This window comes from Pelmatolapia mariae, linkage group LG7, assembly GCF_036321145.2.
Source record: "Pelmatolapia mariae isolate MD_Pm_ZW linkage group LG7, Pm_UMD_F_2, whole genome shotgun sequence".
In the NCBI taxonomy this organism is placed as follows: domain Eukaryota; kingdom Metazoa; phylum Chordata; class Actinopteri; order Cichliformes; family Cichlidae; genus Pelmatolapia; species Pelmatolapia mariae.
Genome location: NC_086233.1, coordinates 29,026,392 through 29,053,884, shown reverse-complemented (window position 1 = coordinate 29,053,884; position 27,493 = coordinate 29,026,392). Strand labels below are relative to the sequence as shown.

Below are 27,493 nucleotides of genomic sequence, written 5' to 3'. Positions count from 1 at the left end.
CTTTTTGCGCTAGTTGTGGAGTTGTATTTTGTCTCGCATCAATTATATTGTCAGTTATATCGTTATCGCAAATTTTCAAATACATATGGTGATAATTATTTTTGGCCATATCGCCCTGCTCTAGTCTTTAACTTCCCTTAAGTAGAGTGGCAGTGGATGTGGGTTGGAGATGCAATGAGCTTGAACCTGCAGGCGACCATCTTCACTGACCACACCATCTGTGACGGAGGACCCATCTCTCCTGTTGTCCTGCAAGCAAACAATCATATTTTTTGGAACATGAACTTAATTGCTTTCTTAAAATATTTTTTTCTGCATTTGGTATAGAACAGACTCAAATTTAGACAATCTCAGGCTCCCTCCCCACTGGAGAGTTGACATTCAATGTCCCAATTGTCAGTCTGGATAGCCCTGACCACCAACCAACACTGTTACGAGTTCAAAATATTGGGGATGGATACAAGAGGAAAACCAAAATAACAACACTGGTCCGGCCGGGTCAAGTCAAAACGATGATTTTAATGCACACGTGTGGGAGATGAATACGGCGCGCCGACAGCATCGATCTCTCACCGAAAACCACAGAACAATAGTTTTTATGAACCTCAGGGTATTAGAACGCCCCCTCATGCGTAAAGTAGGTACAATACAATCAATGTTGACAACTTTTAACACATTAAAAGAACATCTTCCTCTTCCCGAGGCCAGATCCTTCCCAGTAATCTTCTAACTCTGCTTATCCCCTGGAACAAACAGTCTCTCCTGCAAGCACAATCAAACAGCTACAAGGCCTTGCAAACTGTTTTCTAAATATTTGAACTCTCCCCTTCACATGAGTTTAACTACTGCTTGTGTGTGTGCGTGTGTGCCTCGACCTCAGCATTCACTCTGTCTGTAAGGACAGAGGCCAACTCTTCATATGTGGAATAACCTAACTGAAACCATACAGCTAATATGTTGAATAAATGTTCTAATCAAATGCCACTACTCAACGCTTAATAAAAGAATATAAATGAATAAAGGATAATGATGCATAACATGGTATATGTGTTTTGTAAGCGTGTGCGGCCTTCTACGCTCTGAGCCACTTCCCTCAATATATCAGTCAGACATCCCGCTGACTGTAGCTTTTAACCCTTACTGACTTGAGCACAACTCCATAATAAGCACCAGGCGGCAATATGTATAAAGATGATCATGGTTACACCTGCAATGAAAGATTATATGATTATACTAACACCTGTAAATAGAAGATTAACATGAGGTTATAACAATCACTGTCATCCAAACTAATGTAATGTCAATAGCTTCAATAAATGCTTTAATGTAATGCTTATTATATGATTCTGATGCAATGATAAAATAACAGTAAAATATATTTTCTCATGACCTCTGGATTACTCCAGAGGTCACCACACTTAGTTTTGTGTCACTCCTCGACCTACACAGCCACCTCCATGTCCATTAATGGCATCATGGGCCCCGGAACCACCGTTCCCAGGTCCACTGCCCTCGCTCTGACCCTCTCAAGCCGTCCTCTGGCTCAGGAATGAGTCAACAACCTCAGGTGTTCAAAGAGGCGTTCTCACCCCCTTACCCCGTTGAAATCCCCCTTACACTCGTCAGACACGTCGTCTGGTGTCCGTGCCTTTCTCTGTAAGAGACAGAAAACCAAAACACCGCCCTACCTAATCTTCATAATCTAACTTTATTGTTCATTGTTCTTTCAGTACTGCAAATTTGGTTTAGAATATCATGTTCAGGGCTCTCTGACCCAGCAACTTATTCTAACCATAATCTATGTGTGTGTAAGCGTGTTTGCATTTACCCCTCTGCACTCAAGGCCAATACCTACAATATATCAGTCCGGACAATCACGCCGAACGAAGCTTATGACCTTCAAGACCGAGCGCTAACTCATTATGAGCACATTTGCAATGTGTGTATGAAAATTATTAGAACCACTCATTTTAATCAAAGACAGCAAAAACAAATTAACCATTTCAATTCTAACATTTGCCCCCTTTTCACAAAAAACATGTGTTTCCTTTAGCCTACCGTCCCAGAGTTTCCTCTCCAGTGTGATACTCAGCATCTCGTGAACACAGGCATTTTATCTTCTAAACGCTATTCAGTTTATTTAAATCATTAACGCTCAAACATGGAAATATTGATATATGCTTCCCAGTTGCTCCCTAAAAAATTCTGGGAACAATAAGGTCATTATCAGCTTAAGTTTTACCATACCGACATTATTAAACACACAAGTAAAGTCATAAAAATGTTCATAACACCATTGTTTTATGTTAAACTTCCCCCCTTTTGACACAATCCCTTGTGTCGGATTCATCCGAGCTAGAAAATTAAAAGAAAAGGTTAGTGACATCATATCTCAGAAAGTATCAGAAATTCTCTTCTCCCGTGTTGTTGCTCCAGCCTTGTCTTCCTGTGCTAGGGAATGAAATCAATTTAGTTATCATGATTGACCTGTTACACTCCGGGCTCCGCCCAGAGCCTGCATCCGCAGAATTGCCTAGAAACAAAACCTGTATTAATATGAACTTCACATATAAAACGCCTTTCTAAATTTTTATTTCCCCCTTGTTTTCCCTCGCTGACCACAGCAGGGGAATCTATGTCTTGATTCAGCCATGAATCCAGCTCACCTGATTCATCACTGAGCCCAACCGTCACTGGCATCTGATAGTGTGGCACTGCATCTTCTTCTCTTAGTGTCACTATTTTCAATCTGTTAATTACAATTCTTGAACATGAAGTAGACTGTGTTTATAACAAGTCAATACAGCTGTAAATGTGGCCAATTATCAATCAATTAACAGTCAATAACAAAATCATAGCTTTTATTTTATGCATGTTTAAGTCAACCACTTACCCAGAGGATCCTCAATCCCAGAAAATTTCTTCTCCACCTTTAATACTGTCTGTCATCCGTCCATGCCCTGGCAACTGGGCTATCCAGAGCTGTATCATTTTGAAATATACATACAACAAGCCAAACCATACCTTGGTCACACCAACCCCTCTCTCCACCCTGAGGATGTCCAACGCCATCCTAGTCTGGACTGTGAAAGGTGACTTTAACGCCGACTGTTTCAACAATCCAGTTTACTGCCTTCCCTGGTCAGGTTAGCCAATGTCTGCACACTAGTATAAACATAATCAACATGGTCCGCATTATATTGCATGTTATTTCACAGTATTATAGACTCCAAACCTCCATCCTTCTGTGGGTCGCTAAATTACGTTTATCCAGAACTCCGTTCTGTCTCTAAATTTTGGAGAATTTTATGCTTGTTGTCAAGATTTGAAGAACCTTGAGTTGTTAAGTTCTCCCAATTCTTTCGGTCCTTTGGGCTAAAGGAAGGACACTGCTCGGTGTATAAATGCTTGATCGACCATTACTTTATTCCATACAATTCAACACTTTTAAGCATAAACCATCGTAAAAGCCTAAACATGCACATTCTTTCTCTCACACGGCGCCTAAGTAGCGGCCTTGGCTCCCGTTTTATCTCCTCCTGATGAGATGAGGCAGAAAACCTCTCCGGTATATTCTGCTCTCTTCTAATCAGACAAATAAGGTCATAATTCTCTAAAAACAGTATTTCTTATAATTCCCCGGTATAATGCATTATAAAACAATATCATTCATGCACAATAAATCAGCAGTCCAATGTAATACAAATCAGTTTAAACAAGTGTAATAGTTATCACCTTCTTTTAATCCAGGAGAACAATGCAAACTAAAACTACATAATAGTTTCACCATCTAGTTTCACAATATAATAATCTTACAATTCCCCCTTTGTGATCTCTTTTTTAAAGAGATCACCTACACCTCATAATCCAGTTTTGTGAGGTCCATTGCTTTTTTTTGCTCCTAAATCTAAGGTCCTCTGTCCCCCTTTAACGAGTGGAGTATAATGACTTCTATGTTAGCGCATATCAGATGCAACACAAACTAAATTTACAACAACAACCCAGTTTTTAATTATAAGAATTCAATTCAAATCTATGGTTTTATCACCCCCATCGGGGCTTACCTTTCCCACTACTGATAATATTTCTCCCTCGAATATTGGCAATTGCCCTCCTTTGGTGGCGAAAAGCTGTTGGTGTGGTCAAGCGGGTGCTATAGGAAACAAAAGCTCAGGACAGAACAGTTATCAGTCATGTACTTCATACAGAATTTGCATACATTTTGATTTCATATTGATCCTCTGAGTGTAGTGGTACATTTCACCTGAATTTGTCAAAAGGAATTTTATAAAATACACGAAACACAATAGGTTTTCTTTCTTCACTTTGCTCTTGTTCTTATGCAGCGCCACATCCTATCACATGGCCCTGTCGGTTATATTCTACTTTTTAAATTTCTGACCGTTTCAAGAAAGAACCTAATTCACATGGACCAGTGTTTGTTATTACATATCTCTTATTCTGAATGTGAAGTTTTCCATTTCCCTGATAATCATGCATTTTATTAAAGTTTTGGCTTTTTCTCCATAAACGTTAATTGACTTTTTACAGTGGCCTGCTATGGTTAATAATAACATGTTCAGTCATTAGTAACATCAAACCTTTCCTTCACTGTAGCCTTTGACATTCCCCAACATTTTTAAGGTGGATATAATGTAATGACTTTAATCGAAACACAACTAATAAAACACAATTTTCTTAATGCAAACATCAATAACTCAAAATTAGCAACCAAACGGTTAAGTCCGCAGCTCCACACTCTCATGTGAAGCTACATTCTCCCCCTCCAGTCTCTGTTATCTTCCTACAAAAACAAGGCAAGACAAAACATCCACCCTTCTCTCACAGGCTGGGTGAATTGTCTGTCGACATTTATTAATCCTAAAGTTGGTGCAGTCTTTATCTCAGTCTCAAGTCAGTCCATCACAGTCCAGTTACATGCATACATTCACACACATTCGTACCAGATATTGCTGATAATGGAGTCTCACACGCAACCTATTCGAGTATCCATCACCAGCAAGATGACGCCATCATTTTAAAGGAAACAATTCCTTGTTTTTTAGACTGGATTGACTCGCTGCAATCCTTATAGACTCAGGACTTCTCATGTGATCAGTGTCCCATATAAGTGAAGTTCTCCCAAGCCCATTTTAATCATGGAGAAAAACACTTTGCGACTGTTTTCAGTAAGAATATTTTATCGAGCTTTAAAGTTCAATCTCTCAGGCCTGGATTAAAGAGCTGATTTGTTAAATCAGGAACTCTCAAAATACCAAAATATCACCACCGGTGGATCACACCTCTCAGATTTTCTTATCTCAGTGCACTGTAACAAAAGCAAAAACAAACGTCACCAATAAAATACTAATAAAATACCAAATACTGGGGCCCGTTGCAGACATGTCCACGCATAGACCCATCTCTCTCTCTCTTAGAGAAAGAAAACAGGCGTGAGGTTCTGGGGGCGCTCCGTCTCTGGGCTGGGGCCCTGGCCGGGCCTCGGGGGCTCGGGTCCTGGTTGGTGTGTTGCTGGGGTTGTGGGCGGGTGGGTATATGGGGGCCCAGTCCTGGCGCAGGGCGCCGCCGGTGCATCGAGCCACCTGGGGGACTCTTCAACTGGTGGGGGAGGTTGTCACATCTTGCAGGAGCTTTCCTCTCCTCAGGAATTCTCTCTGCAGGAGGGGGAGATATAGGAGAGGTGGAGGAAGATCTCAGCCTGGGCGTCTATTGTCTTGTGTAGTCTGGAAGATGAGTGGATGATGGGGTGGGTGCAGTTTTCTCTGTAGTGGGGTCGGGTGGGCTGTCCCGGGCTCTGTGGGGCCGGGCGGCGCTGCTGCACTGGGCCCTGGTCCGGATGGGCCTGGGCCCCCTTTCCCTGGCGGGTTGCAGAGCATGGGGGTGCCTACTGGGGTCAGCGGGGGAGCTGGCCCCAGGGAGGGGTCACTTGCCCCTCCCTTTCTTCCCTCCCCATCTCCAGCTGCCTCCCTCTTCCCGCTCCACCACAATCACCCACACATGCAGGGCCTTGGGGTAGGGGTGTGTCACCAGGGTGCAGAGGAGGCATCCCCCCCCTCTGTCCCCTTCTGGCTGCCTCTGCCTCAATTTTATCTCACAACTTAGACATTCACATTACTCACACTCTCATAACACATACATATAGGATCTTGGGGGTGGGCTCACAACACGGACTCCAAATTACCATCAGGGTGTACACCGCACCCCTGGCGTAGTTGCCCACCTCTCAATTTTAAATACACGTAGACATTGAGGGCTATCAGGAGGGGCTATGCGCTTACCTGCTGCTCTCTGGCAGGTAGCTCCATGCCCTCCTGGGTTTTAATTGCACCTTAGAACACATATACATCAACACTACATATGAGCGGGTAGAGGGAGGTTTGGAGTCTTCTCACACCCCCGGTCTCTGCGGCCTGCTGGAGCGGGGGGGCTAGGAGGAGGAGTTGGCCGTCCGACTGGGGTCTGGTGTGTGGGGCCTCCCTGCTGCTGCGGAGTCGGGGCAGTCTGCTTCTCCCCACTGCAGGGAAAAGGGTAACACCACCTGGGTCTGGGTGCACTTTCCCCCTCCAGGGGCAAGGGTACCTAGACCCGGTTCTTAGAGTACGCTTGGGGAGTGTGATTGTGTGTACAGCGTCTCTTTATGTCTGTCTCCACGTTGGTTGAGTGTGGAGTAATTGCCTATGAGAGCATGAGGGTGGGAATGGATGTTTGTATTTGAGTGTGCCTGTATGTCTGTGTCTATATGTCAGGTTGGGTATCAGACGCCACCTCTCTGGGGACATCTCAGGCCCTCCAAGGTTTGGAGGCCTATCTCCCCCCACCACTTCCCCTGCCGGTGGCAGACGCCCTCAGACATCGATGCGTTGGTGGTTCTTTGTGTCCGGGGGTGGGCGTCCGGGTACACACCGGCTCACTCCTTGGTGGCTGCTTATCCGGGCCTGGAACCTGGGGCTCGCTCGGGCCACTTCGGGGGTGGGGTGCCTTCGGCCTCTCGGCCTGGGGCTCGGTCACTCAGGCACAGCTGGCTGCCGGCGGAGCTCACGGGCACGTCACTGCAACCCCCCCTGGCTTCTGCTCCGCGGCTGCTGGGTGACCCCTCATCTGGGACTCTCCTCAGCTCTTTCTGGGACAGTGGCGCGGCTGCCCCTCTGTTGGTCTTCCTTGGTCTCTTGTGTTCTGGGGGCCTCTGGATGTCTGGAGTTTTGATCTCCTCCATACCTGCTTCATGCCCTGGAGGATGGGACTGTGGCCCCCCACACCCTCTAGCAGATCATTACATTAAGGAACCTTTTAAATACAAGCGCGCTCATGCTCACAGGTGTACACACAGGTGATCACACACACAAACTACACCCTTTTTGGCTCCTACCTCAAAGCACACTGTGCGCTGTCGATCTTACGTGCTGCACAATAATGTTTAATATTAAGTATTTAGTGTTATATTCCCATATATCATTGTGATGTTGTTTATTCTATTACTCTCGTTTTCTTCTGCTTGTTTTCTTTTTTCTTTCTCAACAGGTGATCCAGGTGATCGATATATGTATTTTTTGTCTGCTTATTTTGTTGGTTTTTGTTTTTTGCCCTTTATCCCCGTCCCTCTTCTCCGCTGTTTTTTTTTTTTGTTTTGTTTTGTTTTGCTTTTTTCCCCCCTCTTTCTTTCTCCCTTTTCTTTTCCCCTGTCCCGTATCTAGCAAGTTAAAAAAAAAATAATAATAAAATAAAATAAAATAAACAATAAAAGGTAAATCAAATGGACCATTACGGCAAGGCTGGGATGGTCCATTTGGTAAAGTAAATCCGTTGGGCATCTTTCTTCGCCTTTAGACAACAATTCTGATGGCAAAAGAACCAAACGGGACAGGTTTTAAAAAAAAAAAAAAAAAAAAAAAAAAAAAAAAAAGAGAGAAAGAAAACAACCCAAACCTCACTCATAAAAATCGACCTAGTGTTAAGCAAAACCCAAAAATTAACCAAAACTTCACCACAAAGTTCTCCTAACTCCACGGACAATATCGTGTAGGAATACAGGTACCATAACTCCTTTTGCACTGAAAAACATGTTGGATTTACTTGATTCAATAGTGGACACCGGTTGCACACAAATATTTTGTATTGGCAGAAACTTAAACAACTGAGTTAAATCAACACAACTTTTCCATATTCAGTAAACCTGTGCCTTTTGTGTTCATAGAACATGATTGAAACATATTCAGATCAAGTAAGTTGAGCTCTTGGAATATTTCAATCCTTCACAATTCTGTCAATTTATTTCAACACTATTCAATAACACTTATATAAATACTACTCGGTCACTTAAATACTACATGTTGTCTTCATATCACATACTGTTTAACAAAGTCTAGGTCCCGGTTACCATAAAAATTGAATGGGCCTACAACAACTACCATCCTCCTATCTTTATCCTGGTTGCAGGAGGGCTGGGAAACAACCCTGAAGAGATAGGTTACTAGGCGGGGACGGCTCGCCAGTTTATCACATAAAAACAAACAACCATTTACACTTACATTCACTGGTAATTTAGAATCATCAATTAACCTAGCTCTAATAACTGCATGACTTCTACCTGTGGCAGGAAACCAGAATACCCAAAGAGAAACCACTGCAAACTAGCCAGACTGTGGACTTGAACCCAGGACCTTCTTTTTTTCTTCCAGTGTGTTCCTGCTTTAATTAAGTCTCCATCACCAACATGTGGTGCTCTGAAATAAAACTCACACCGTTAATTCAACATTTTCACTCTGTACCACACAGGCTGTGTGAAGCACAGTAAACAATTCAGTCGAGGCCCTGAGCCATAAACAGACATTGTTTTCATAACCAAACTGCTTTAGACCCTGTCCCTTAAATCTACACAAATGCCCTCTGGGTGACATGAAACGCATTTACCAATAAACAATCAATGGCTTCTTGTTGTTGTGACAGATTCTGTGTTTGGATGTTTGTGTGCAGCATTTTTTCTTTTTTTTTTTGCGTATCAGCATAAGCATTTGTTAGCAAAGCATTCTTCATTGCATCAGCGCATGTGTGTGTGCGCATCACTCTTCATTGCACAAGCGTGTGCATGTGTATGTATCACTTCTAATGCCTCAGCATTTCGATTCAGGTGTGTGGTTGTGTGTGTGTATGTGTGTGTGTCATTTCTCACTCAATCAACGAGTGCACATGTGTTCATGTGTGTGTTTCTCTTCATTCTGAGTCAGTGTATATATATGTGTGTGTTTGTGTGTTCATCACTTTCCTGTTCTGGTGTCTTGGGTAAACCACGGCCTGAAGCGTGCCCTGGGGTCCTGCCCTCCTCCATTTCAGCCTGTTCGCCACCCTTGCTGCTGTTCAAAGTTCAGTCTGTCCTGGTTCTGGCCCCAAATCAGGCAGTGCTTTTCTCCAGTGTCCATGTTCACCGCAGGTGAAACCTGCATCTTCTCCTTGTCCAGCTCCTCCTGAGCCATGCTCAGTTTCTGCTCTGATGCCTTGAGCTCTTACTGAGGACAGAAACCTCAGAGTCTTTTCCGTACACGTCAGATTGAAGTTTATTGATGTTTTCCTTGCTTTGCTCCACGGACTTCTGCACCTCTGCTGTCCGGCTCTTCTCAGAGGTCAGCTCCTGGCTGAGCCCCGACACCTGTGCCTTCAGCTTATTTTCTTCTTGTGCTTTTGTCCGTTCTGAGGTGCCTCCTGACCTCAGTTACTCCTCCTGTCTCTGGCACGCCTTTTTTGCTGCCGTGTTGGTCCATCACTGTCCTGCACAGTGTTAATGCAGAGTTGTTAAGGTCAGCATTCTGTTGCTCGGCCTCACCTTTCATCCGGGCTTAATGGGCGTCTCGTCACAGCTCTGTCAGCTGAAGCTGTCTCAAAATCTCCCCCGTGTAGTGAAACGAGCCTTGGGTTTAACGCGCTCCGTCTCTGCTGCATGAGATCGCTTTCCTGCAGCACTGTTTACATTTTCAGGTTGTTGTTGTGGGTCCAGCTGCTGCAGCGTTTGGTCAGGGTCACATCAAAGATGGCAGAGGGGAGAGCAGGAGTCCAGGTCAGCCTCGGCTTTCCGGGCTGGCAACGCAGCCTGCAATTAAACATAAAGAGATAAAACAAAACAAAACAAAAACAGACGAACAGGAAAATGATGTTGTTTTGGCTGTGTTATTCAGAGAGGGGAGAAACACCGGGCCAGGCCCTGTGTCAGCCTTCTCTCACCCTTTTGTTTTTTCTCACCGTATAATCAACCCACCAAGTTGACAGGACAACACAGGTACATGTTAAAATTCTTAGGATCGTGTTTAAAAGCCCAAAAAGCAATTTCCTTCCTTCAGTAATCACTTATATTATTCAATCAGCAGAAAACATCTCACAATTTGACTCTTAACCACTAAATCTGTTGTTTCAACACTGGTTGGTCATACCAGTATCTTTCTTTTTGAAGTTAAGTTGTTGTCCTGCAACCCAGAGAGTTTATTTGTTAGTAGTGGATAAACTTCATCATTAAAACAACAGGTGTCTGTTCATTTTCGCTGCTTTAACCTTGCTGGAAAATCTTCACATGTTCATGAGTGTAAGCTGTTTCTTCATTGCATGTGTGTGCGTTTGTAGGTGGGTTATTTTAACTTGCTTCTCCAGCAAGGCATTCCTCTAACAAGTGCCTTTCTCATACATTTCTCTGGTTGTGTGTGTGTTTTTATTTTGTTTCCCAACTTTTGATTTCCCACCTTAAATAACAGCATTCCTTGTCTTCAGCCAGGAGTTAGGGCTTGCTCGTGAGATTCAGGGACACATGGTGCTAACAACAATTTAGCCAAAAACTTGCCTGAAAATTTCCAGTGATGGTAACCGATAACCGGATGAGAAGATGTCTTTTAAGCTTCTTCTCAGGGTGGGGACCAAGTAAGAGGTCAAGGCTGTAAAATTTTGAGCCAGTCTGTCGTCCTAATCCTGTTAATCTATCCTTTTTCGCTGTACTCAGGTTTCCAGGTTGAGAGAAATCCACCTGTATTAACACACTAAAACATTCAATTAGTATTCCATTTCTGAAAACCGCCATTCACTTCATCTACCTAGATTTTACTCTCTCTCTGTCTGGGTGCATACTCCACACAGTCTGGCAGTTGCCTTTTATGGGCATGCAGAGTTCCTGTCACACACACACACAGCTACTCACACCCAGCAGCTGCAAAGTTGTCTTCACGGTATCTATCCGCACACTTAGCCACAATCATCCGCTCCTCAATATCAATGTATAAAACCAGTATTACCCCTAGAAACACACACACCCTCAAGAATTCACTGTATTTAATCCTTTATTCATACTCACTGAGACAAATGCAATTCATGTAAAGAAAATCCCCTATAGGTGAAATTTCAATTTGGCACGGCCCTGAAATAAGCATGCCCTTTATCTACACAAAATTAAGTTGCTACACCACATATAGTGGTGAAATTCATGCTTAATCACACCCTATATAATGATAGAACCAAACAGTAAAGTAAATTAAATGTAAATGCTTATATTATTCAACTAAAACAATAACCACTTAAAGATCTTATAAAATCATGCTTCACACCGCAAACATGATCCAAATCATTTTATGATTTTATCATTACAAATACAATTTTCTTTAAAGTCTGTCTGTAAGTACAAATCAATTTAAACTTTTCACCAGACTTATGTTAAACTGCCCCTAACAAGTCCACTTTATTGCGTGCTCATAGATTTTTTTTATCAGAGAGATTCACCAAATGTACTTTGTTTAAGCTTATTGCTCTGTCACGCTCATTAGGCTACGTTCACACTGCAGGCGAAAGCGCATCAAATCCGATTTTTTCGACCCTATGCGACCCGTATCCGATCATGGTATGACAGTGTGAACGGCACAAATCCGATATTTTCAAATCCGATCTGGGTCACTTTCGTAAGTGGTACTGAATCCGATACGTATCCGATGTTTTAGAAAGCGACTGCTGTGTGAACGGTCAGGTCGCATTAAATCCGTCTTTTACGTCACTGACACAAGACAGACGCCGATTATCAGCGCCGGAGAAGCGCCCGATAGGACATCGCGAACGCTTCCTGGCCATCCAGTGTAGATGTTAGTGAAACTGTTGGGAAGACAACGTTGGAGAAACGTGAACATTTTATTTGTACTGTATAATCTGCAGAATCTGACAGTAATCTGCAGCTATCCTTTGAAGCACCGCTCCTCTAAAACAGCAATAAGGATAATTATTAGGTTATATACATTATTATGTAAATAACAAAATAACTTAAAGCAAAAATTGTGAAACGTAAAGTCCGAAGTCTTTATTTTAAGGGCCATCAGTCAAACAATATTGTTTGCTCTGGGTCTAAACAGCACCTTGTGTGTGACATCTTCTTTTGCGCATGCGGGCCGCTTTGAGCATTCACACTGGAGAGCGTTTGCTGTCGCATTTTATGTGTAGTGTGAACAAGCAGACAAAAAAATCGGATTTGATCAAAAAATCGGAATTGAGCATTAAGACCTGCAGTGTGAACGTAGCAGCTCATGACTGCTTAAAGCCTGTGTCTGGAGTTGACCACAGAGGCAGAACATCATTCAATCCTCCACGATGGCAAACTCCACTTTCTCTGTATCAAGATAGCTCATACTCTAAATACACCATACATTATACTAAAGCCAAACGGTAACTTGATTTATCAAAAATATCTATCTATGTGTTTTCAAGCTGAGAGAAAAAGAAACTCAACCTTTTGTATCATCATGTATACATTACTTGAATCAAAAGCATTTTCAAACTCTAAAACATCCAGCTTTGCATCACAATATGCCAACCACAGCCATTAATCACATATTCACAACAATACACTTCTCATGAGGTTTTCACCAAAATCAAAACAGACCTTTACCAGTAATTTCAGTGAGCAGACTTTTAATTTTGTCAATGTCCAATTTGGCACACTTCGGAATAAATCAACAGGTAGTGCCTCACCTTTTAGATGTGACCAGTCTGCCCACTCACTTCAGCTCACTGGCTCGCGCCTGTCCGTTCGACCACCTCGGACCGTCCAAGCCTCCAGATTCAACTTCCACCCCAATACCTCAGGACGAGCCCCCATAACTGTTATGAGTTCAAAATATTGGGGATGGATACAAGAGGAAAACCAAAATAACAACACTGGTCCAGCCGGGTCAAGTCAAAACGATGATTTTAATGCACACGTGTGGGAGATGAATACTGCGCCGACAGCATCGATCTCTCACCGAAAACCACACAACAATAGTTTTTATGAACCTCAGGGTATTAGAACGCCCCCTCATGCGTAAAGTAGGTACAATACAATCAATGTTGACAACTTTTAACACATTAAAAGTAGAGATGGACCGATCCGATATTACGTATCGGTATCGGTCCGATACTGACGTAAATTGCTGGATCGGATATCGGTGAGAAATAAAAAATGTAATCCGATCCATTAAATATCAAAAAAGCACCTCACAAAACTTGCGACACGGCGTAACTCGGCTCATAACCGTAGCATGTCGGAGCAGTGTGCTCACGTGATAGAGCGGCTGTGTGTATTTGTAGCCTCGCTAGCAAACCAGCATTTCATCTCCGAGGAAGTTATCCCAGAGAGAAGTAAAGCAAGTGTGTAAGTTCATCTCTGAATGTTTGTAAAGCGTACCTACGTTAAGCTTAACAACCGATATATGGAGCGACTGCCTCTCTCTCCCTCCCTCTCCTGCCGCTACTTCATGAAACTGCTTAATGATCAGCTGATCGGCTTTTCTGTCGCGAGTCCGTCTCTCTTCTTTGTTTTTGGCTCACTTTGCACCAGAAAGAGGAAACCAGCGGCTGAACAACAGCAGCACGTTTAACCTTGATAAGCTGTCGTTAGAATTTATTTAATATTACTTTCTAGACCAGGATCCTTTGTACGTAGCTGACGGCTGGTAACTGTGCAGGGGCGGATCTAGCAAAGTTTAGCCAGGGGGGCCGATAGGGCATTAACAGGGAAAAGGGGGCACAAAGACATACTTTTCTTTCTTATTCTCATTTAAAATGTCTAGCTTTTAATAAATAATTATCTGAATCTTACACCCAAAGTTTTAATCTGATGTAAAATGTGTAGAAGTCCATTACTGTATATAGTAACTGTTAAGTCTAATATACCCTAGTAAGCTATAGTACTTTTTCCTTTGGGAAGATACCATCTGTGCAGTCTGCAATTCTGTAGAAGAAAGATGTTGAATCTATTTAATTATTCTTGAAAAATAATTTATTTCTGTGCATTTTTTTTTCCACACTGCATCAAATTAAAGTTGATTACGTTGATTAAGCATCATGAGGTGGGGGGTGGTTCCCTTTTTTTTTTTTTTTCATGGGAGTTTGCAACCCTATTAGTTAGGTTGCTTAATATTTCTGCTAAGTACTCTTTAAAATACCAGAATAGGAAGGATGGAGTAGGTTTAAGTTTATTAGATTGATCAGTATTGCTGAACTATGAAATATTTTGGGTGCAGTGTATTTTTTACATACAGGTATAACAGAATAGCTTTAGTGTTGTTGTTTATTTAAACTTGAGTATGAACTTATACAAAATGCAGCAAGATATTAAAAAAACAGTTTTATTGATTAAAAAACACACTATATCGGATTAATATCGGTATCGGCAGATATCCAAATTTATGATATCGGTATCGGTATCGGACATAAAAAAGTGGTATCGTGCCATCTCTAATTAAAAGAACATCTTCCTCTTCCCGAGGCCAGATCCTTCCCAGTAATCTTCTAACTCTGCTTATCCCCTGGAACAAACAGTCTCTCCTGCAAGCACAGTCAAACAGCTACAAGGCCTTGCAAACTGTTTTCTAAATATTTGAACTCTCCCCTTCACATGAGTTTAACTACTGCTTGTGTGTGTGCGTGTGTGCCTCGACCTCAGCATTCACTCTGTCTGTAAGGACAGAGGCCAACTCTTCATATGTGGAATAACCTAACTGAAACCATACAGCTAATATGTTGAATAAATGTTCTAATCAAATGCCACTACTCAAAGCTTAATAAAAGAATATAAATGAATAAAGGATAATGATGCATAACATGGTATATGTGTTTTGTAAGCGTGTGCGGCCTTCTACGCTCTGAGCCACTTCCCTCAATAGATCAGTCAGACATCCCGCTGACTGTAGCTTTTAACCCTTACTGACTTGAGCACAACTCCATAATAAGCACCAGGGGGCAATATGTATAAAGATGATCATGGTTACACCTGCAATGAAAGATTATATGATTATACTAACACCTGTAAATAGAAGATTAACATGAGGTTATAACAGTCACTGTCATCCAAACTTTAATGTAATGTCAATAGCTTCAATAAATGCTTTAATGTAATGCTTATTACATATGATTCTGATGCAATGATAAAATAACAGTAAAATATATTTTCTCAACACACAATAATGTCATGAAAGCATCATTTTAAAAAGGTCTATGCAAACATGGCCAATAACTTTCATTCTAATGATGTGCAAAATGATTTGGGCACAAAACAAATTTTGCTGTTAGAAAACTTGCAGACTTCACTATATACAGTGTAAACCCTCTAAACTAAGTTTGGGGGATGTGATCTTTCAAGAAATGCAGACCAAACTGTTGTTGTTTGTTTACTTACACAGCATGTCTTGTAGAATTAACTGGAGTCACAGCAACAGCATAGTGCAGTCATATCTCAAGTCTAATAACAGAAGACAGGAAAAGATCAGTAAAGAAACAACTTTCCCAAACCATAGCAAAATTAAACAATAAGTAAAACAGGCTGATCTAAAGTATGATTAAAGTTCAGCCTGATTAATATAAATCTCACTGACAGTTGCTAATGTATTGGAAAACCAAAATACTTACCACTGAGTTGATTTCTTTTTGTCCAACAACAGGAGTGCTGGTCCCGAGCCTCAAAGACAGTAAGAAGCAAGCAGAGGGAGAAAAAAACAGAACATTTTTCAGAAACTGATTTCATCCTTAATGGCTGTGCAATCACGGGCGACCGTGGCTCAGGGGGTTGGGAAGGGCACCTGTAACCGGAAGGTCGCCGGTTCGATCCCCGGCCTCTGTCCTGGTCGTTGTGTCCTTGGGCAAGACACTTTACCCTACCGCCTACTGGTGTTGGCCAGAGGGATATGGCAGCCTCGCTTCTGTCAGTCTGCCCCAGAGCAGCTGTGGCTACAACCGTAGCTTGCCTCCACCAGTGTGTGAATGTGAGCGTAAATGAATAATGGCATTGTAAAGCGCTTTCGGTGCCTTAAAGCTCACAAAACTATTTCCACAACCACCAAACAGCAAATGAGAGCAGGCACACGGATTCCACACAAAGACGTAACACAGAGCGGACCCGACGCATCAGAATCAGCTTTGTCTTTCTCGGCTTTCTCACCCGATGATAACATCTTGAGCTGACGCTTCTCCAGGTTTGATCAACATATTCCATAACAAATGCTGGCACTATGAACATGCGGACTGATCCGCGAGGGAGAAGGACGGTAGTGACCTGGCATTTTCAAAACACATCTTTCATCCTTCCGCAGTGAGAAGCAAAACTTCCGGCTTACTTAGTATTTTCTAAATTAAGACAACTCAAATAAATTGAGTTTATCAGCATTTTTGCATAAAAAGTACTGGTAACTTTTGACCAGTTGGTCTTCCTCGTATACGAGAAACAGCCAATGATGCTGCCAAAATGCTGCTGTAACAAAGACTTTCTGAATCCTGCTTCTGAAGTCATGTGTAGGCAACTCCTCACAGGTTCTCTTGGTTGTCCTTTTGTGTATTGTTCTAAATAATAAAGAAAACCTCTAGGGTTTTATTTCTGCTTTCAATGTTGTGTTCAAATCATTTAATAAAAGTCTGCGTCACAGTCGTAGCCGACCCGAGAGAAAAGGACTCCAATGCAGGATGCAGATGGAGCACAGGGAACGTTTAAGTGACAAAGTTTATTTAGAAAACAAGTGAATGCAACAAGGCTATTCAACTGTGAACTAAGCAGCGAGTTTACACTTGTGCCGTGAACAAAGCCAAAACTATGGAGCACTTATGCAATCAATCTGAGCTAAGCAAACAATAAGTGAGATTTCAATTAATGAAACTGCAGTTCTGCGATTTGGGGGCCAAAGGGAGAGTCAGACTGGATGGAGGGTCCTGGGCAAGGGTCAGAGTCACTGAAACAAGAGTAACCAAGTTCAGGTATGGTTCCAGAAGAATGCTGGCAGATATTGGCTCTGAAAGTTCCTGTAAACTGCTTCCTTGTCGCAGGTGGATCAGCAGCGTGGAGGGGAGAGTGATCCGGATGAGTGGTAAGAAATCCAAAACTCCTGATGTTGAGGCATGCAGGTACAAGGGCAAGGTAATTTACTATGACGTTTACAAAACACAACAGTGGCCTGCATTAACTGTGGTTAGCTGCGAATCTGGCAAAGCGAAGTTGAGAGCGCTGGCCTTATAATTCGACAGCTTTATTACCCACAGGTGAGAGCAATTAGCAGGGACACTGTGGATCCTCCCAGAGGGAAACTGCCGGCTCAATGAAAGAAAAAAAGAAAAAAAACAAAACACTGGCACACAAACACACCCAGACCATGACAGGTACTGAAGTAGATCACCATCAAAAACTGGGCTCTCCTTTTTAGGTAATGAAGAAAAATCATGCTGTTGGATTAATCAAGCAGTGGGTTCATTTTGCTTACTTGTGACAGATAAGATGTAACATTCTTCTTCATGACTAGAAACTTGAGAACATTGTGACAAAGTGGGTAAGAACACCACTTGTCCATATTCTTAGTTAACATTCTTGTTTTGATTTAACCATATTTCATATGTAGTCTGCAATAGGCAAACATCTACTATCCCGGGTTTGTTTATGTTTTGCTTTTTTACAGATTATGTAACATAACATCTTGGTTTAAATCAATTCCTACAAGTTTGTTAAGTTAACATGTATTTATTTTAACTGTTAATTGGTTTTGTTTGAACTCACCTACCTGTGTTCTAGGAACAAAAGGAGGAAATATTGTTTTACTTCCTGCATTTATAGCTTCCTGGTTAATCTGAGGTCACAGGAAGAGACCAGGAGAAGAAGGGGGAGAATCCCTGTAATTTAATAAAGCTGATTTTAGAGTGTTAGTAGAGAAACAGGATTTGTTGTAAGATGTCTAGAGTATACCGTAGAGTTTTATTGCTAGGAAGAGTAGCAGTATAGGTCGGAGAATATGTTTGCCTTACCTGCCCTAATGGAATAGTCCAGGGTGAATTGACTATTTAAGCAGATGAACGCAGGTGTTCAGGAATAAAAAAACAAAACAGGTCAGTTTAGCTGTGTGCAGTTTGACCTTAAATCCGTTGATTTAATTGGTGAATAAATCACTTGCTACACTGGACAGCATTTTTCTCCTGCACTTCTTTGGCCACTTCAGTCAAGTCTTACCACACACACACTTTTATTTTCATGTGAATTTCTAATGTTTGACTGCTATGTCAAGGGATCTTCAGAAAAAGTCTGTGGTTAATTTGGAACTTTGCCTCCAGTTAAGAGCGTGTCAATCTGCAACATTATGCTCCTTAAAGATATGCACATGTTGCTTTTCATGTACAGGATCATCAGGACTAGTATTCAATGTATTAGTTACCTTTTGTCCCTTTTCAAAATAAGACTCCATACCATCACATATTTTGGTAAGTTTACTTTTAATGCTGGATCCTTTTGAGTCTCCAAGTACTTTCATTTTTGCAACCGTGGCAGCTATATTTGTTTCCAGCTCCAGTTGCTCCCGCTGTCAAACAAAATCATTATTACTGGTAGGTTTGTAGCTTAAACCTATTCGCTGGAACGTTAAAGGCAATGTGATTACACAGCAAGCAAGACACGAAGTAGGCAACGTTCTTTGTGTTACTCATGCATGAGGGAGGCCTGCCTGGAGCCAAGTGTCGTTCCACCTACTTGACCTCCATCAGACTCTCAGCCAGGTTCCCCATAGCACTCCTTTTATTGAGGTTACTTGAATATGCATAGGGTCATTAACATATGATGTATACATACACACAAAGAGTACCTTGCCTGTGGTTTTGTAAGTGCGTGTGTGTGTGTGTGTGTGTGTGTGTGTGTGTGTGTGTGTGTGTGTGTGTGTGTGTGTGTGTGTGTGTGTGTGTGTGTGTGTGTGTGTGTGTGTGTGTGTGTGTACTGCTGACCAAAAGGGTCATAAAGCAGGAACAACATCCTAGGTCATAAAGAGGGTAACCTCCCCACACCCAATCTATGGTTCACCCTAGATAACACAGTGAAGCCATACAAAGGGCAGGCAGTTTTACCACATCAGACCTTCACAAGGATGTTTGCCTGTGATAAAACACTACAGCCCCCCACTCAGAACCTCGAGAATCTGGGGAGGGGAGAACAAAAGAATTCCTTTCAACACACAGTTAAAGTACAAATGGTAAGAATAAAAATGACAAACATTTAACAATTCACTCTAACATTTCCCTCCTGTTTTGTGATTTTTATGCTCCAAATTATTCCTATGTAGTATATTCTCAGCCATGCACCTCTTGCTTAACATTTCCAGTGCAGGCGTCATTCATACACAGGCCTCTGTCATGTCATTCATTTCAGTCATTTCATATTGTTGTAAAAGTACATAATTAACAAATGTATCAGAAATCATTTTAGTTAACAGTGATCTTATACATGGTAAAATGCATCCTATACATAAGCAAACAAATGAATTGTTACTTTAATAGTTAAAATAAGAAAGCAACACTTCAAAAACACTCCAGCTTGGTGGTGCTCCTCCGCAAGACATGTAAATAGCATGTCTCTCTGTAGAGTGGTTTAAGCTCTATAGGGCGTCATAATTGTCTCTTCCAGATGTTCCCATCACTGTCCATAGGACCAGAGTCCAAATGTATGTAGAATAGACATTCAAACATACCAGTTGAGTTTGTTGTTTGTCAACATGGGTCTCATCTTCAAAGCTGCAGACCTCGTCAACACTCTAGATTTATGGCCTCTACCAACCCCCATCACCTCACTTCAGGCCTCCTTGTCCTGTGGGGGATACATATCCTCCATTGTCCATCCTCTGCAGGAAAACCCTCTGTGGAAAGGGTGCTGGATCCAGTTATCTTACTGCTGTTATGATCCCAGCAGTCTTCAGTGTGCTATCGTATGCACAGTACAGTGACACAGCATTAGGTGATGTTCATAGGAAACTGCTGTCATCACCTCCATAGCTCCTGGTTCCTGTGCTTTTCACAGAATCATGATGCCATCCTTGGACTCCGCCTGCGCTGTCGATGGAGCTTGGCACACTCCCCTCATCCTTCAGGTGCCCGTCTGTCGTCCACAATCTCCTCTGTTGGCCTCTGGAAAGCCCCCTTGGCACAGCTCTCATTCCAACGCAGCTTCGTGGTCCTTGCTGTGGCTCCAAAGTCTGATCTCATGATGGGTCCCAAACAGCTCGACCTTTGACCTCAACCACTGCCTGGACTGTCAGCTATGCCTGGAATGGGTTGCATCTCACTGGGCCTCAGAAGATTTCTCAGGAGATTCCTTTCAGCAATACTCTAACTGCTGCAAGATAGTTTCATGTAACTCTATAATTCTGGACCCCTCCTCTTGACGCATGGACACTCCCATGAGTCAACTCATCAAACCTAGATTCCTGTCTGAAAGAAAAAGGTCAGCTAGATCATGTCCCAGGCAACATCAGGGCGTCTCCTCTGGAGCAGCCTCGTAACCCTGCAATAAAAAGATGTTAGTGTGTTTTGCATATTAGGTTTGCTTAAAATCCGGCTCCGCCAGGAGCCTGCATACACACCATCATGGCCTGGAAAACAAGATCTAGAAGTCAAATCAACCTTCACGCTTATAAACAATTGTATAATAAGAGTAATAAAGCAGTCAACATCAACAGGACAAGTACCATGTGCAGGTTTTCTCAAATCAATAAACTGCAATTATTGGCATAATTTGCCTCGGACATGGATCATCCCATGTACTCAGTTAACATTAATGTAATCGGTGACTTCCCTTAAGCAAAGTCACTCCACTTAGCTATCACTAGGAGCTCAGTAGTGGCCAGCTAATGAGCCCCATATTAAACTATTACATAAACACTGCATCTCTCATTTGCTTTCTCATGTTACTTGTCCGTCTCTGCTGAATCCTCTACATGCACTCTTAGAAAAAACAACATTAACAACACACATAGATTCATCTGCACCTTTGTCAGGTGGGGGTTAACTTCGCACAGCGATGTCAGTCAGTCTGTCAGCTTCTGTCCGCTTTTACCAGTCAGTCAATTTATTTTCTCTCACACATTCATTCACGCATTCATTCATTCTTTCTTTGCTGACGGTGGAAATTATTGTCGCATTTTCATTTCCACTTCTCAGCAAAATGACGTCATTTCAAAAAGAAAAGAATTTAGACTGGATTTTCTCGTTGAATCCTTTTGGACAGGAACTTATTTTCTAATTGTCTCAGATAAGTGACTTTCTCCTGAGCCCATTTTAATTTTTTGGAGAAAGTCAACAGTTTGCAACGGTTTCCTCGACATGTCGTATAGTGCTTTTGTTCCAGTCGTGCAGATCTGCTCAAACAGAGATTATCAAACAAAACTTTCAGTGCACTGTGAAAGTATCAAAATAAAAAGGCCTCGTTCAGTCATGACACACGCTCCTCATCACAGGAGGGTAAATCATACGATTAGCATGATTTATCAAACCATCATACTAATTGGCAGGCTCAACTTCACAACAAAAGAAAAATCATCAGCAAGATAAACTTCAAACCAACCATCAGCCACACAACACACAACATAAGCCTAATGTCTTATTAGCTATGAATTTAATCTGTACTTTTTTACTCATTTAGGCCAAAGATCTCATTTAGTTTTCCTTTTTAGTTTTCCTTTTTTTCCCCATCATCATAAAACATGTGACATGTTGTCATGCATTTTACAAAAGAAGTTTGTTCTTATGTATTCAGAATTGTGTATCTGGGTGCAGGATTCACTCGCACATCACAACAGGAAACTCAGTGTTTTAGAGTCTCCATTCTTACAAACTCCAACACTTCCCATTCACTCGTGCTAGAATTCAGTCACCTTTCATTAATCTAAGAACGATCAACTAATTTGCATATCAGCTATTAACCCACTAAGATGACAGGACAACAGAAATGCATGTTCAAAATATTATCACAAAAATAGAATTTCCCTCATACAGTAAATTACTTGTGCTGCATCAATCAGGCAGAAAGCATCTCCCAATTTACTAAATGAACAACTAAATTTATTGTCTGATCACTGGTTGGTCAAACCAGAATCTTGTTTCCCACAAAAATTAAACTGTTGTCCTGTAACCTAGAGAGTTAACTGTCAGCATTGGGTAAATTCAGCATTTGATAACAAGTCTCTGTTAAATTTATACTATTTTAACACTGATGAGAGATAACAAGCTGATTTTCATTGCATGTATGTTTGTTATTAGGCAGGTTTAATCAATGTGTCTGTGGAGCTACATCTCCAGCAGGGCATGTTCTTAAAGCTGCCTTTCCTACACACTTCTCTGCTATTAATTGATCATTTTCAACTAATGTGCTATGAGTCCACTGGTCTTTGCATCACACGAAGTGACTTGGACAAGATGATAAACAGACTCACATGCTCAAGATGGTGTCTAATCTTCATGAGCTCTCTTGTGTTTGTGTTAGTAGGGTTAATGCATGTTCTGCTTGTGTGTGTGATTTTGTATATGTTTCTTCTTGCAGTGTTTCAGATCCCTTCACAATTTTCCAACTTAAGCAGTCAGTAGTCAGCAGCCAGGTTTGCTAACCCAAATTTTGATTTCCCACATTAAACAACAGCTTTCCTCTGTGTCCTTACTTACTCTCACTCTGTTGTCTTCTCCCACTTCAACAGTCCAACAGCCGGCAGTTCTTCTTCAGCTTTGCCCTGTGTTCCACTGTCTCTTCTTGCCATTTTACTCCGAAAGTGTCAAATGTCAACCTCCAACAGTCTCCTCAGTTCTCCTCAAACGTTCTCTTCACATGCACAGTGAACTTTGCAGCTTGTTGGAAACACAGTGTCATTCATCAATCAGTCAGGATGATGGGTTTGCTCTTCTTCTCCGATGCTGTTTGTCCACACTGCTGCTGCTTGCTGGGTCTCTTTGCTCAGGACTTTGCTGCTCTCTCTTTATCTGCCATGTTATTGCTCTTTGGAACTGCATTCCTTGTCTTCAGGGAGGAGTGAGAGCTCACTTGTGAGGATGAGGAACACATGGTGCTGTACATAAGTTAGCCAGAAATTGCAGAAATTGGCCTGAATGTTTCCAATGATGTCAAACTATAACTTTATTCCGACTGCTGCATGTGGAAAACTGATCCAGGTCTGCTTTTCATCTGAAAGTGACAAAACTAAGACATTTCCATTATTATTATCATCCCTGCTTAACCAACACACAGAACTCTCCTTTCTTAAAGCAGAAAATGAGATTGTAGTTGTTCTTGGCTAATAAACACAAAACCTTTTTCCTATGATTTTTCATCTACAATGTAGATTTTGTCTCTTTTTTTACTCTTCCTTTCTTTACACTAGCTGGTGAACTGCAGAATCACCGCTCTCACAATTGGAGACAATTACGTTTACACAACGCACACACACACACACTGTGACGTCAGGCACATTCACACTCACTTTTTCATCTGCATAAATGAAACATATGGCTGATGATATGTGCCATGGTGATCCATAAGTATGATCACAAGTTTATTTAATTATTTTTCAACCCAACAAAGCAAATAAACAAGAACATGATGCTGATGCTATGAACACTCTACACACATGAGTCAAGATCCAGGAAAACTGCTGCGAAGCTGAACTCACGGATACGCTACATACTCGAGTTATCATAATTCTGTTTCTCTCTCTTTGATGAGTTCTCAGCCAGCTCCTGATCTGATAATGTGTAGCTTGCTCATCAGCTCAGACGAGACAGCAACGCAACCTCACACAGTGGTTGCGTGCTTTGCCCACAGTGGCAAAGACTTACATTTTCATATTCAACTCAGCTTCTCCATCATGTAGGTGTCAGCTGTTTCACACAGGGTTCAGCATACTAGTTGTTTTCACAGGTGTGCTCTATATCTCAACAACGGCTCATATTAGGATGACAGTTTTCAAACAGGACAAGTGCCTCTATGCACGTAATTAGGTAAAATATTTATCTATTTTACTTCATCTCATATGTCATTGTACTGACTTTGAGCAACCCTAAGCTTAATGCAGATTGCTTTTAACAACTGGTTAAAGTAATGGTCTGGAGCACAGGCTGTTGTTGATCAGGGAAATCATCTAAACATTTTGTGTCAGCAAGGGGTGGGGGAAGCCATTCACCAGAGCATAGCTTAACTGTTGCTGATGTGGGCTGGCCTTCTCCACACGCTCTTCAAGGCTGCTGTTTTCCTGAAAACTTCTAACTTTTGAGATTCTCCCGCGACAAGTTTATGCTCATGACAATTATGAGAATATAAATGGCTCGCGCTGCCGGGAGTGAATTCTTGCATGAATGTGTCATCTCCCTGTGAGGCAGTCTTACTTGCTCGGGAACCCATGATAACAACAACAACCGTGTCACAGACCGCCTGCTCCGCAGCATTCACACAAACACAGCAACACTCTTCTGGGACCCTAACCCAGTCGCGCGACTCAAAACCCAGTGAAGGGACGCTCGGGACACAAACCCAGGGCGATTTCAAAACCGGACACTCACCGGACGCTTGGGTCCTTGGGCGATTTTACCAAAACCTCTCTCTCGGGACCCTAACCCAGTTCTGGGACACTAACCCAGTCAACTCTTCCAACTTACTTGGCGTTGCTTAGCGTGTAATATCAGCCTCGGATCCCGCCGATCGTCATTCATCGAGGAAGAAAGACAGACAGCTAATCCACAGGAACTTCCTGGCTGACGTCGGTCTTTCAGCGTGTCTCCTCTCCCCTCGGTGAATGTCGACTCCAGGGATCCGGCTCGAAGGACCAATTAATGGTAGGTTTGTAGCTTAAACCTATTCGCTGGAACGTTAAAGGCAATGTGATTACACAGCAAGCAAGACACGAAGTAGGCAACGTTCTTTGTGTTACTCATGCATGAGGGAGGCCTGCCTGGAGCCAAGTGTCGTTCCACCTACTTGACCTCCATCAGACTCTCAGCCAGGTTCCCCATAGCACTCCTTTTATTGAGGTTACTTGAATATGCATAGGGTCATTAACATATGATGTATACATACACACAAAGAGTACCTTGCCTGTGGTTTTGTAAGTGTGTGTGTGTGTGTGTGTACTGCTGACCAAAAGGGTCATAAAGCAGGAACAACATCCTAGGTCATAAAGAGGGTAACCTCCCCACACCCAATCTATGGTTCACCCTAGATAACACAGTGAAGCCATACAAAGGGCAGGCAGTTTTACCACATCAGACCTTCACAAGGATGTTTGCCTGTGATAAAACACTACAGCCCCCCACTCAGAACCTCGAGAATCTGGGGAGGGGAGAACAAAAGAATTCCTTTCAACACACAGTTAAAGTACAAATGGTAAGAATAAAAATGACAAACATTTAACAATTCACTCTAACAATTACATTTTGTGATGCGTCCCAAACAGTCAACATGAGTGTCTTGTTCATCTTCCGGAATCAGTAAAATGAATGGATCATGAACTGCTTCAGCATTTTGATACAAATCATTCAGTTTTTCCAATTTGAACTGCACAGCTTTTGCTTCTTTTTTTTTTTTAATCAGTTCTTTACGGTGACCCTTTCTTTCGTTACGGTTTCCAAAAGCAATAACCCAACAGACCAGTTGCAGGAATCCAAAACATGGTAGATGTGTTTTATCAAGATTCATATAATACTGATGACGGATTTTTAGGCTAACCCACTTACCTCTCATCTTTTTTCCCCCTCACAAAACCGATAGATCCTCCACTTCTTTTAAATGTCTCCCAGCGCAATTCTTGGCATATTTTGGTTCCTGCAACTGCTCCGTCGGGTTATTGTCTCCCCAGAAACACTTCCCTTGTGCTTTTGGAATTTTTTTCCCCCCATTTCAGTTGCGTTTTGCGTTTTTGCGGCGTTTTTCTTATTGCGGGTGGTTTCTGTGTTTTCTTAAGTTGCGGGCCGTTTGGCCTCTCAGGGCAACCGTAGTTCTTTAACAAAATTCAAGGGTTAACGCGTGATATTAACCTGAGGTTTTCGCTCTTTCTGTGGTTTCCATTTTATAAGCACGTGATTTACCCGTCAGTTTTGCAGATCTTTTTTTTCTTCCAGTTCATGTGGCTTCTTATGTTTCACTAATTGTCACTTTCTCACATGCAGCAAACACAATATTATATTCCACAGCTTGAAAGATCGATCATATCCAATGCTTTTCTTACGTGCAAACAATGCGCAGTATCCACAGCGTCACAAGCTGTCAAAATCAGACCAGCTTCCTCCAGCTTGCCAAATCAAGCACATGCAAGCACACAACGCAAACCAATGTACCCAATGGACAAGCGGTGACACAAACTGTGTTCAAAACATTCAATAATACACCGAGTGAATCTGCGTGTCCTACCGCTTCTGATGTGTATGTTGCGTCAATCTTTTTCGTGTCACTGTGGCGGTGACGTTTCCAATAACTCCTTTGAGAACAGCGTCCGACTATCTGAAAGCTTCGTGACTCCAAAACGTATATCCACAAATCCTCTTCATTGTTCTGATGCATGCGATAAAACACATTTGAATGTTGGGACTTCCATCCGCAAATGTGGATGTGTGACGTGTCTCCAATGAGCCACTTAGTCCCATTTGTGTTTGCGTATTTATTTTAAAACAAAACAACAAACTTTGCGCTTTGATTCAAAACAAATGTACAAATGTATTAACTGACGTGCTAAAATGACGGTCAGCAGAAAAGTTTGCAACCAAACCACTCCCCCAACCTCCGTGTTGAGAACGTCAGGTAAATAACGTGCGACCCCAGGATGCAATTATCTGAGGTGCGGGGAAAATCTAAAGTGCCACCATAACAAATAAAGAAAACCTAAACATTCCCTTTGGCTCTTACAGTGAAGTTCAAGTCTTATTACTCTGGTGTAGTTCTTTTATAGCATAAATGTTAGCACTGCACCTTTAGTGAAAATGTGTAAGAGAACAAAACAAAAAGTTGTTAATTTGAGAACAATATTTTCTGAACAAAACATTTCATCTCTGCTGCACTCTATACAGAAATTAAAGTCAACCAATTCCTCAAACAACATGTTCAAAAAACCAGCAAAAACTGCAAAAATCTGCCCCACAACGCAAAGATTCAGCTCAAAACCTCATTACAGGTTTCTCATACTTTAAATGATCCGTCAGTTTTGGAATACAACTTATTTTCATCAAACTTAGC

The 27,493-nt window shown here is 42.0% G+C and overlaps 1 long non-coding RNA gene across 2 annotated transcripts; it reads right to left on the bottom strand.

The window, feature by feature from the left end:
• Positions 1-72: 72 nt before the first annotated feature.
• LOC134630943 (uncharacterized) lies at positions 73-27,493 on the bottom strand. Of its 2 annotated transcripts, none has more exons than XR_010094328.1 (3): positions 26,675-27,493; positions 15,683-15,745; positions 73-249 (listed from the first exon to the last, which is right to left on the bottom strand). It is a non-coding gene; the product is annotated as an uncharacterized LOC134630943 (long non-coding RNA). The 2 variants fall into 2 exon arrangements; XR_010094329.1 differs by lacking the exon at positions 26,675-27,493 and adding an exon at positions 16,442-16,527.